This window comes from Triticum aestivum, chromosome 4D (genome assembly GCF_018294505.1).
Source record: "Triticum aestivum cultivar Chinese Spring chromosome 4D, IWGSC CS RefSeq v2.1, whole genome shotgun sequence".
Lineage (NCBI taxonomy): Eukaryota > Viridiplantae > Streptophyta > Magnoliopsida > Poales > Poaceae > Triticum > Triticum aestivum.
The window spans coordinates 205,063,578-205,077,009 of NC_057805.1; positions in this window are offsets into that span (position 1 = coordinate 205,063,578).

Genomic DNA, 13,432 nt, shown 5'->3' on the forward strand with positions numbered 1-13,432 from the left:
GAACAAGGAATATGATGAGAACCAAGAGCTTAGGGGGCGAGATAGAGTTTGAAGCCACTCCAATTAAAATTAGCTGGACAAGAATAAGAATAAAAGAATTCAGACAGCACTCCAGTTGAAAAGAGACACAAGACTTGATAAGATGAAAGAACTTGAATGAGAGCACAACACTCTGGTTAAATGGGTAAGCATGAAAAGAATATGATCTTGGCAAAACAAGATGATGGGTGAAGAGAGAAACATCACAATGCCTCCGGGGCGAAAGAATAGAAGCTAGATTGTTGGAAAGAAAAGAATGGAGAATAAATGCCAACTTCTGCCACAAATGGACTTGGAAAGCATCCTTGCAAACAAGGATTGAATGGAGTTGTTGAAAAAAATCCACAACGAAAAGGGATAAGCTTGTTGTGGGCTTATGGGAAACAACTCAAAATTAAGGTGAAATTCTGCCACCAATAAAAACAATGGTTGATTGTGAACAACGAAGAGATGAAAAAAACTTCTTTACCGAGAGAATAGGAGGAAACTTGGATAATCGGTAGGCCCCACAATTAGCACCATTCCTTAGGGAATGCTTTAGGTGAAATCTATACCAAGATGACACCAACGAAGAGATTGATGGATTGCAAAGGATCTTCTGAACAAAGAGAAAATGATGGGTTTAAATATCTCATTCTTAACAACTTGTGAACCTTGAACACAAAGGGAAATTGTCAAGAATGGCATAACACCACCTCAGAAGATAAGAGAGAAAGAATTGCACTTCGGAATGCAAGATGAAGAATGCTTGAACTCCTCAAAACAAGACATGTGTTAAACATCATGTTTTTTTAGAGTATAGCTTGGCGGATCATAACTTTGAGAGAAATCTTGAAGAACAATTGGAGAATGAAAAGAATCCTTGGCGAACCACCATGTAGAGCCTCCATGAAGAACTCCGGTAATAAAAGGATGATAAAAAGAAAGAGAAGTTGAAAACACAAGGTGAAGCCTTGCGATGATTTAGATGGAGCTTCGCGACGAGATAATGCGGGAAACTTGGAACTCCGGAAAAGAAAAGATGAAGCATCTCGAACCGAGAAATGTGGCATGATGAACAACTCTGGAAAGAAGAAACTATATCACTTGGATGAAACAATAATAAGAATTACGTTATGCGTATCCTTCACCAATTTAAATTGATGACAAGCAACAGATTTGGCATACTACTTATTCTCGTAGAAAGGATTAAGAGAGATATAGCTCAAACTTGGGAAAGTCTTCAATGAACCACCGGTATGATTTGGAAAGAACGACTGAATTGGTATGATAACAACGGAAGAGGAATGTTGGACGAACCACCGTAAGAATTGAAAATGAAAGTAGCAAAGGCACAATTCACCGGGAAGAATTTGAAAATGAACGAAGATGCTTGAGAGAATTTAGATACAAGTGAACGAATAGATCACGAGCTGATTAGAGAATACTTGAATTATGCACCGGTAAGATTTGGAGAACAAGAGCTGAAAGCTGGAATGAATAATTCTGAGCTGATGGGCTCCGGAGAATCAAACTGAAAGACTCATGAATTGCTCCGGATGGGCGAAAATAATTCTCACAATCGAAAACAATTATGAGAAGATGGCATCAAGCTAGCTATGAATCTTCAAGAGAACGGACAAGATTTAGAGGAAAACTCTTCTTCGGTCTTCAAATGTTGAGAAAGATGATGAGAACTACCCTGACAATTGATGAGCCACTCCGGAACAATGAAGAATAGAAATGATGAACCCACGATGACAATGTTTTGAAAGCGATCTTGGTGAAGGCATTATGACTGATGAAAATTCATTCTTACATCAAACTTCGAAAAGAATTTGGGAATAGCTCCGGGAAATTAGAAGAGTCAGGTAAGATCCTAGAAAAAACTGTGGGTTAGGGCCCACTCAAAAGATACACCGTTGAACGATTTTAAAAGAGAGATTGCACTGGTTGAATTAAATGGCTCAAAAGAGATAACAACCTCAAGATATCTTGAACGGATTAGGAATGAAAACACGAATCTCCTAAGATATCTTCAGTACTCCAGAACAAATGAATGGTGAGAAGTGGATGGTTAAGAGGTGCACCGGCATGAGAGAACATTTGAAACGAGGAAAGGATATGATCGACAAGGCTTGAATTGAATCCACCGGAGAAGAAAAAAATGAAGAATAATAGACTTGAAGCTCCGTTAGTATCTTCCTGAGAATCAACGGATAAGAACATTGACGGGAAAGAATGGAGAAACTTCACATCCATAAGATGGATACATGATTAAGAAATATGAGTCCTTGAAGAAAAAGGGTGGGAGGGCGGGAAAACAAAGGCAACTTGGGGATGGATGAAACAGACACCGTTGGGAAAACTTAGAATTGATCTTGCGGATGTTGAAATGATTGGATCCACTTGAAGATAAGCACGCCGGTTGGAAAAGAATTAACATGACAACCTTGATGATCAAGAAGGATTAGTATCCACATAGAAATATGAGAACACCATTCAGGGAAGGTATGGATCAACACTTGACATCGAAGCAACTCGAATACCACAACTCAAAACCAAACAAAGATTTGGCTTGCAGAATAAGCCGGAACAAACATATGATAGACCCCATATTGTATCATGCGTCTGTTGGAAAGATAACCTACGAGATACTTGAATTCCCACCTAAAAACTCCCGAAACTTTCTGGTTATGCAGTCTGGTGTTGGGGATACAAGGGAAGCAATATATCTCACCCAAACTAACAATCCCTACATCCAGCTGTATCCATCCGTCAACACATAACCAAGAAAACTCCGGAAATCGTGTACCTCAACCTTCTAAAAGCATCCGTTATACGAGTTATGGCAATACTCCCGAACTCCCGCCCCAGTACTTGGTGGTGTCGAGGTTATCTCACCAACAACTGCATAAAAGAGATTTTCGATGTCGGTGAAACTCAGGTATTCCAGAACTGCAACGATAAAATTGTGACGACAACACCTCGGAGCTCAACTCCCCGGGACACTGCCACAACCCCTAAATGTCAGGAGGCACCAAGAACAATGTTCTCGTCACAAGAATATCGGAATGATCCCAAGATACCCGCGTGATCCTAAAAAATATTAGTGAAAATGAGGAGAGGAAAGACAAAACATCTACGTCGGGAGGCCTCACCAGAGCGATGAAGGGACTCAGGAGTAAAAAGAATCCTACTCTCCGATATATATAATCCTAAGACTCCAAACATTTTTGTTCTAGACTCAACAACGTCAGCGATTCGATCAAGCAGGGGCTCCTAAGTCGGGGATGGCTCTGATTACCAACTTGTAACGCCCACGATGCGGCTATATCTCCCACGTGTCGAGGCACGACTTAGAGGCATAACCGCATTGTGGTTTTGTCGCAAGAAAGGTCATCCTCACACAATCCCGTGTAATGAACAAGAAAGGGATAAATAGAGTTGGCTTACAATCGCCACTTCACACAATAAACATATAATTCATACACCATCAGAGTACACACATAGGTCCGACTACGGAACCAAAAGAAAAGAAGACAACACCAAATGCTAGATCCCCGATCGTCCCAACTGGGCTCCACTACTGATCATCTAGAAACGAAACATAGTAAAGACCAAGTCCTCATCGAACTCCCACTTGAGTTCGGTAGCATCACCTGCACTGGCATCATCGGCACCTGCATCTGTTTTGGTAGTATTTGTGAGTCACGAGCACTCGGCAATCTCAAAACCCGCGAGATCAAGACTATTTAAGCTTATGGGTAGGATGTGGTAATGAGGTGGAGTTGCAGCAAGCGCTAAGCAAAAATGGTGGCTAACATACGAGTAAAAGAGTAAGATGAGAAACTATGCAACGGTCGTGAAGCTAGAAGTGATCAAGAAGTGATCCTGAAACTACTTACGTTCATACATAACCCAAAACTGTGTTCACTTTCCGGACTCCGCCGAAAAGAGACCATCACGGCTACGCACGCGGTTGATTCATTTTAATTAAGTCAAGTGTCAAGTTCTCTACAACCGGATATTAACAAATTCCCATCTGCCACATAACCGCGGGCACGACTCTCAAAAGTTTATACCCTATAGGAGTGTTACAACTTAGCCCATCACAAGCTCTCACGATCAACGAAGGATATTCCTTCTCCCGGAACAACCCGATCAGACCTGGAATCCCGGTTACAAGACATTTTGACAATGGTAAAACAAGTCCAGCAAGTACACCCGAATGTGCTGACAAATCCCGATAGGAGCTGCACATATCTCGTTCTCAGGGCACACTGGATAGGTCAAGCTACGAGTAAAACCAGCCCTAAAGTTTCCCCGAGGTGGCCCCGCAGGCTGCCCGGTTCGGACCAACACTCAGAGGAGCACTGGCCCGGGGGGGTTTAAAATAAAGATGACCCTTGAGTCTGCAGAACCCAAGGGAAAGGTATAGGTGGTAGGTAGGCAAATGGTAAAACCAAGGTTGGGCCTTGCTGGAGGAGTTTTATTCAAGGCAAACTGTCAAGGGGGTCCCATAACCCCAACCGCGTAAGGAATGCAAAATCAAGGAACATAACACCGGTATGACGGAAACTAGGGCGGCAAAAGTGGAACAAAACACCAGGCATAAGGCCGAGCCTTCCACCCTTTACCAAGTATATAGATGCATTAATTTAAAACAAAGATATTGTGATATCCCAACATAATCATGTTCCAACATGGAGCAATCTTCAACTTCACCTACAACTAACAACGCTATAAGAGGGGTTGAGCAAAAGCGGTAACATAGTCAAACAACGGTTTGCTAGGAAGGTGGGTTAGAGGCTTGACATGGCAATATGGGAGGCATGAAAAACAAGTGGTAGGTAGCGCGACATAGCGATATAACGAACAACTAGCAAGCAAAGATAGAAGTGATATTGAGGGTAATGGTCATCTTGCCTGAGATCCCGCAAGGAAGAAGAACGAGTCCATGAAGAAGACAAATGAACGTAGTTGAACGGATCCTCACAACTCCGGAACGAAACCGAAACTATCGAAAAGGAGCACAACCGGAAAGAAGCAAACAATATGGTAAACACACAAGCATAAACATGGCATGATGCACAAACAAGTATGATGCATGTCCGGTTTAATGAGGCATGGCATGGCAAAGTGCACAACCAATACTACAAATTAAGTGGAGCTCAATATGCAACGAGTTGCATGTTGACGAAACACCACATCAATTATTTAGTTCTCTCCCGTTTATGTACCCAATAATATTAAAATGTTATTAAACATGGCAAGGGGTGAAGCATATGAAAACTACCTATCTAGGCAAGTTTAAATGAGGCCGGAACAACAAACAACAATTCCGGAAAATCCTCGTGCCCATATTTCGAATTTGGTATTGTTCTGCCCTAAAACATATTTTAATGTTGTTAAACAGTAAAACAAAGTGCACCAAGTTAATCTATGCACTATTCCACCCCATTTACATATAAAGTTTATTAAATTCTGAGCTACAGTTATTTAGTTATGAAATAAATCATTTTAACATGGCATTTATGCAAAATTAAACAAACAGCAAGTTTAAACATTTCAAACATGGATGAAAATAGCATATTATGAAACTAGATGAAATTCTAAGCAGTTTACATATTTAAAACATTTTAAACCGATGCACGGTTAATGAGTTATTATATGCATGATGTGCAATGACTTTTCTGTAAAACAGTAATCTCCTGGAAATTCCTAAAATCACACAGACTGACAAAAACCACTACTGGGTTGGATCTGTTGGGCGTTGGGCTGCTCACCTAGCTGGGCTCGGCCTAGATTGGTGGAGGTGGGAGCTGGGCCGCAGCCAACGGCGAAGGGGAGGTGGCCCAGGTGTGTGCGGTCGATCTGGAGTCGGTCAACGCGAGCGGTCGAGGCACCAGCTCCTATCGTTTGATACAGGGTGAAGCAGAGGGCGGCGCGCAGAGATGCAGAGGAAGGAGGTGCGAAGGCCGGCGGAAGGGGAGGCACAGATTCGGGCGGTGGAGCTCGAGTTCATCCGGATCCGGCCGGTTTTGGTGGCGGACGGGAAAGGGCGGCGCGGAGGCGGCAGAGTTCGAGGCCATGCCGACTCGACGGTGACGCTGCAGCTTCGAGGCGTCGGCCATGGGAGCTCCGACGAGTTCCCTGAGAAGAAGGAGAGCAGGAGGTTCCTGTCCAAGGTAGAGAGATCCCTAAGAGAGAGATGAATACAGAGGGAGGAGGAAGAACGAGGGAAGGAGGTGGGGCATGGCGCTGGACCTGTGGCCGCCGGCGGCGACTGTCGGAGGTGTGGCCGGAGATTGAGGCGGCCTGGGGGACGAGGGACCCCACGGGCATGGGCTCTCGGGCACGGGACGGTGGCCTGGTCTCGGGCGTGGGATGATTTATACCCTGATTATGTACCTAATACTTGGGATGATTTAAAACTTGTCATGAGAGATAGATTTGTCGATGTATATTATACTCGTGGCATGATTACAAAACTACAACATTTAAAACAAGGTAGTGACACCGTAACAAAATATTATGATGATTTACAAACTACCTTGTTGCACTCCTTTTTAGAGGAAACTGAAGACGATTTTATTGATAGATTTTGGGGAGGGTTAAACCATGATATTCAGGAGATACTAATGCATGAAGAGTGTTATCCTATGGACCATTTGTTTCATCTTACTTACAAAGCTGAACAGGAAATAAAACAACGTGTTGCTCACAAGGAGAATAATATTAAGGTGAACATTCCAAGAGATGATACGGTTGTTCCTTCAACTACTAGGCATACTATGACAACCACATCCGTAGTTGTGAGGACTACATCACCTCCACCATGTGACATATCACCTCCGAGAGTGCCTACATCATCTGAGTTGATCATAAGAGGTAATGACAAAGGTACCAATCTTCCACCTCCACATGAGTATGATGAATCCCTTGTCAAATTAATTGAACCATGCGATGAACTACCCACTACTTTGATCACACCAGCTATTTTAGAGGACTATGTTCATGATTTGACTTTTCCATGTGATCAAACACTTTTGAGTGAACCCATTGAATTAACTATTGATGCGGAAGAACCATGTGAATCAGGGAATAAATCATATTTGTATCAAATACGTTTGAAAATAGTTGTGCCAATGTTTAATCATTTTGATATGACCTCTAAACTTGGTGATGGTTCATCAAGGTTGGGATGGTTTAATGATGAGCATTGCCAATATTTTGTTACGATTAAGAGCTTCACTTATATGTGCAAACTGAGTTGCAATATTTTCATGCCTTTGACTTCTTGTGTTAATATGTTGAGTTTATATTTCATGACTTTTGAGGAAACAAGAACGAAGTTTCCGGAGGAGATTTCCGCACTTTGAAGCCACCATGATGACATACAAGAAGATGGACGAAATATACAACATGTCTTTCACAAATTTTGTCCATAGCTTATTATTGGTGTTGTGTCACCTTAGTTTCGGGCTAGGCCCATGTATTTTCAAAATACCTCTCGTTTGGCTATTTTTAGAGTCCATATTGTAGGGGAAATGACTTAGGAGGTGTTTTAGTCCCACCTTGCCAAGGGTGGACGAAATCCCCTATCTTTTTCCCTATAAATACAGCCCTTAGGGCACCATTTAGACTTGGGTTTGAATTAGTTAAAAGTTAGTCATTGCTGCAACTTCGTGTACTTTGTTTGTGTCCAACGACTAGACCAAGACCGCTTCTAGAACCCCACTTTTATCCACATTTCATATATATACACAATATTTCGATTGCTTTATCATATTCTTGCTTGTTCTTTGATTGCTTGCAGGAATTGACCTTCGTGGTCAGGTTGATCGTGCTCTCCGGCGTGGTCAATAACCTCTCAGAGTTGGTTTGGCAATTGCTAAGGACTAGCGTCGTTGCACGTATGTGAAGGAAATATGCCCTAGAGGCAATAATAAAGTTGTTATTTATATTTCCTTATATCATGATAAATGTTTATTATTCATGCTAGAATTGTGTTAACTGGAAACTTAGTACATGTGTGAATACATAGACAAACAGAGTGTCCCTAGTATGCCTCTACTTGACTAGCTCATTAATCAAAGATGGTTAAGTTTCCTAACCATAGACATGTGTTGTCACTTGATGAACGGGGTCACATCATTAGAGAATGATGTGATGGACAATGCCCATCCGTTAGCTTAGCATAATGGCCATTTAGTTTTATTGCTATTGCTTTCTTCGTGACTTATACATATTCCTCTAACTATGAGATTATGCAACTCCTGAATACCGGAGGAACACTTTGTGTGCTATCAAATGTCATAACGTAACTGGGTGATTATAAAGATGCTCTACAGGTGTCTCCGATGGTGTTTGTTGAGTTGGCATAGATCGAGATTAGGATGTCACTCCGAGTATTGGAGAGGTATCTCTGGGCCCTCTCGGTAATGCACATCACTATAAGCCTTGCAAGCAATGTGACTAATTAGTTATTTGCGGGATGATGCATTATGGAACGAGTGAAGAGACTTGCCGGTAACGAGATTGAACTAGGTATGATGATACCGACGATCGAATCTCGGGCAAGTAACATACCGATGACAAAGGGAATGACGTATGTTGTTATGCGGTTTGACCGATAAAGATCTTCGTAGAATATGTAGGAACCAATATGAGCATCCAGGTTCCGCAATTGGTTATTGACTGGATATGTGTCTCAGTCATGTCTACATAGTTCTCGAACCCGTAGGGTCCGCACGCTTAACGTTCGATGACGATTTGTATTATGAGTTATGATATTTTATGACTAAAGTTTGTTCGGAGTCCTGGATGAGATCACGGACATGATGAGGAGTCTTGAAATGGTCGAGAGGTTAAAGATTGATATATTGGAAGGTTATATTCAGACACCGGAATGTTCCAGAATGATTCGGGTATTTTTTGGAGTACCCGGAGGTTACCGGACCCCCCCACCCCCCCGCGGGGAAGTAGTGGGCCTTCACGGGCCTTAGTGGAAAGGAGAGGAGGGCCGCAAGGGAGCCCCCCCCATGGCAAGTCCGAATTGGACTAGGGAGGGGGCGGCGCCCCCCTCTTTCCTTCTCCCCTTCCTCCTCCTTCCCTCTCTCCCTCTCTTGGAAAGGAAGGGGACTCCAACTACGATTGGGAATCCTAGTGGGACTCCCCTATGGCGCGCCCCTCCTAGGCCACCGGCCTCCTCCTCCCCTCCTTTATATACAGGGGAGGGGCACCCCAAAGACACACCAAGTCTTCTCTTAGCCGTGTGCGGTGCCCCCCTCCACAGTTACACACCTCGGTCATATCGTCATAGTGCTTAGGTGAAGCCCTGCGCTGGTAACTTCATCATCACCGTCGCCACGTCGTCGTGCTGACGGAACTCTCCCTCATCCTCAACTGGATCAAGAGCTCGGACGTCATCGTGCTGAACGTGTGCTGAACACGGAGGTGCCGTACGTTTGGTACTTGGATCGGTTGGATCACGAAGACGTTCGACAACATCAACCGCGTTACTAAACGCATCCGCTTTCGGTCTACGAGGGTAGGTGGACACACTCTCCCCGCTCGTTGTTGTGCATCTCCTAGATAGATCTTGCGTGATCGTAGGTAAATTTTTTAAAATATTGCGTTCCCCAAGAGTGGCATCTGAGCCAGGTCTATGCATAGATGTTATATGCACGAGTAGAACACAATGGGTTGTGGGCGATAATAGTCATACTGCTGACCACCAACGTCTTACTTTGATTCAGCGGTATTGTTGGATGAAGCGGCCCGGACCGACATTACATGACCGCTTTCATGAGACTGGTTCTACCGACGTGCTTCGCACACAGGTGGCTGGCGGGTGTCTGTTTCTCCAACTTTAGTTGAATCCAGTTTGACTACGGCCGATCCTTGTTGAAGGTTAAAACAACACACTTGACGAAAAATCGTTGTGGTTTTGATGCGTAGGTAAGAACGGTTCTTGCTAGAAGCCTGTAGCAGCCACGTAAAACTTGCAACAACAAAGTAGAGGACGTCTAACTTGTTTTTGCAGGTCATGTTGTGATGTGATATGGTCAAGACGTGATGATATATAAATTGTTGTATGAGATAATCATGTTTTGTAAAAGTTATCGGCAACTGGCGGGAGCCTTATGGTTGTCTCTTTATTGTACGAAATGCAATTGCCATGTAATTGCTTTACTTTATCACTAAGCAGTAGCGATAGTCATGGAAGCAATAGTTGGCGAGATGACAACGATGCTACAATGGAGATCAAGTTGTCAAGCCGGTGACGATGGAGATCATGACAGTGCTTTGGAGATGGAGATCAAAGGCACAAGATGATGATGGCCATATCATGTCACATATTTTGATTGCATGTGATGTTTATCCTTTATGCATCTTATTTTTCTTAGTACGGCGGTAGCATTATAAGATGACCCCTCACTAAAATTTCAAGGTATAAGTGTTCTCCCTGAGTATGCACCGTTGCTACAGTTCGTCGTGCCGAGACACCACGTGATGATCAGGTGTGATAAGCTCTACATTCACATACAACGGGTGCAAGCCAGTTTTGCACGCGCAGAATACTCGGGTTAAATTTGACGAGCCTAGCATATGCAGATATGGCCTAGGAACACTGAGACCGAAAGGTCGAACGTGAATCATATAGTAGATATGATCAACATAGTGATGTACACCATTGAAAACTACTCCATCTCAACTGATGATCGGACATGGTTTAGTTGATATGGATCACGTGATCATTTAAATGACTAGAGGGATGTCTATCTAAGTGGGAGTTCTTAAGTAATATGATTAGTTGAACTATAATTTATCATGAACTTAGTCCTGATAGTATTTTCATATCGATGTTGTAGATCAATAGCTCGCGTATAGCTTCCCCGTTTTATTTATGATATGTTCCTAGAGAAAACTAAGTTGAAAGATGATAGTAGCAATGACGCGGACTGGGTCTGTGATCTAAGGATTATCCTCATTGCTGCACAGAAGAATTATGTCCTTGATGCACCGCTAGGTGACGGACCTATTGCAGGAGCAGATGCAGACGTTATGAGCATTTGGCAAGCTCGGTATGATGACTACTTGATAGTTTAGTGCGCCATGCTTTACGGCTTATAACCGGGACTTCAAAAACGTTTTGAATGCTAAGGAGCATATAAGATGTTCCAAGAGCTGATATTGGTATTTCAGACTCATGCCCGAGTCGAGAGGTATGAGACCTCTGACAAGTATTTTGCCTACAAGATGGAGGAGAATAGCTCAACCAGTGAGCATGTGCTCAGAATGTCTGAGTACTACAATCGTTTGAATCAAGTGGGAGTTAATCTTCCAGATAAGATAGTGATTGATAGAGTTCTCTAGTCACTGTCACCAAGTTACTGGACCTTCGTGATGAACTATAATATGCAAGGGATGACGAAAACGATTCCGAGAGCTCTTCGCGATGCTGAAATCGGTGAAGGTAGAAATCAAGAAAAGCATCAAGTGTTGATGGTTGAACAGACCACTAGTTTCAAGTAAAAGGGCAAGGGAAAGAAAGGGAACTTCAAGAAGAATGGCAAGCAAGTTGCCACTTCCATGAAGAAGCCCAAAGCTAGACACAAGCCTGAAACTGAGTGCTTCTGCTGCAAAGGAAATGGTCACTGGAAGCGGAACTGCCCCAAATACTTGGCGGATAAGAAGGATGGCAAAGTGAACAAAAGTATATATGATATACATGTTATTGATGTGTACTTTACTAGTGTTCATAGTAGCCCCTGGGTATTTGATACCGCTTCAGTTGCTATGATTAATAACTCAAAACAGGAGTTACAAAATGAACAAAGACTAGTTGAGGGCGAGGTGACGATGTGTGTTGGAAATGATTCCAAGGTTGATAAGATCACCATCGCATACTCCCTCTACCTTCGGGATTAATATTGGAACTAAAATAAATGTTATTTGGTGTTTGCGTTGAGCATAAATATGATTGGATCATGTTTATTGCGATACGGTTATTCATTTAAGTCAGGGAATAATTGTTGTTCTGTTTACATGAATAAAACCTTCTATGGTCTTACATCCAATGTAAATGGTTTACTGAATCTAGATCATAGTGATACACATAATATTGATGCCAAAAGATGCAAAGTTAATAATGATAGTGCAACTTATTTGTGGCATTCCCGTTTAGGTCATATTGGTGTAAAGCGCATGAAGAAACTCCATGTTGTTGGGCTTTTGGAATCACTTGATGCTTGTGAACCATGCCTCATGGGCAAGATGACTAAGACTCCGTTCCCCGGAACAATGGAGCGAGCCACTGACTTATTGGAAATAATACATACTGTTGTATGCGGTCCGATGAGTGTTGAGGCTCGCGGCGGGTATCGTTATTTTCTGACCTTCACAGATGACTTAAGCAGATATGGGTATATCTACTTAATGAAACACAAGTCTGAAACATTTGAAAAGTTCAAAGAATTTCAGAGTGAAGTGGAAAATCATTGTAACAAGAAAATAAAGTTTCTACGATCTGATCGCGGAGGCAAATATTTTAGTTACGAGTTTCGCCTTCATTTAAAACAATGTGGAATAGTTTCACAACTCATGCCACCTGGAACACCACAGCGTAATGGTGTGTCCGAATGTCATAACCATACTTTATTGGATATGGTGCGATCTATGATGTCTCTTACCAATTTACCACTATCGTTTTGGGGTTATGCATTAGACACAGCTGCATTCACGTTAAATAGGGCACCATCTAAATCCGTTGAGACAACACCATCTGAACTGTGGTTTAGCAAGAAACCTAATTTGTCGTTTCTTAAAGTTTGGGGCTGCAATGCTTATGTGAAAAAGCTTCAACCTGATAAGCTCGAACCCAAATCGGAGAAATGTGTCTTCATAGGACACCCAAAGGAAACTGTCGGGTACACCTTCTATCGCAGATCCGAAGGCAAGATATTCGTTGCTAAGAATGGATCCTTTCTAGAGAAGAAGTTTCTCTCGAAAGAAGTGAGTGGGAGGAATGTAAAACTTGATGAGGTAACTGTACCTTCTCCCGAATTGGAAAGTAGTTCATCACAGAAATCAGTTCCAATGATTCCTACACCAATTAGTGAGGAAGCTAATGATGATGATCATGAAACTTTAGATCAAGTTACTATCGAACCTCGTAGGTCAACCAGAGTACGGTCCGCACCAGAGTGGTACGGTAATCCTGTTTTGGAAGTCATGTTACTAGACCATGACAAACCTACGAACTATGAGGAAGCGATGATGAGCCCAGATTCCGCGAAATGGCTTGATGCCATGAAATCTGAGATGGGATCCATGTATGAGAACAAAGTATGGACTTTGATTGACTTGCCCGATGATCGGCGAGCCATTGAGAATAAATGGATCT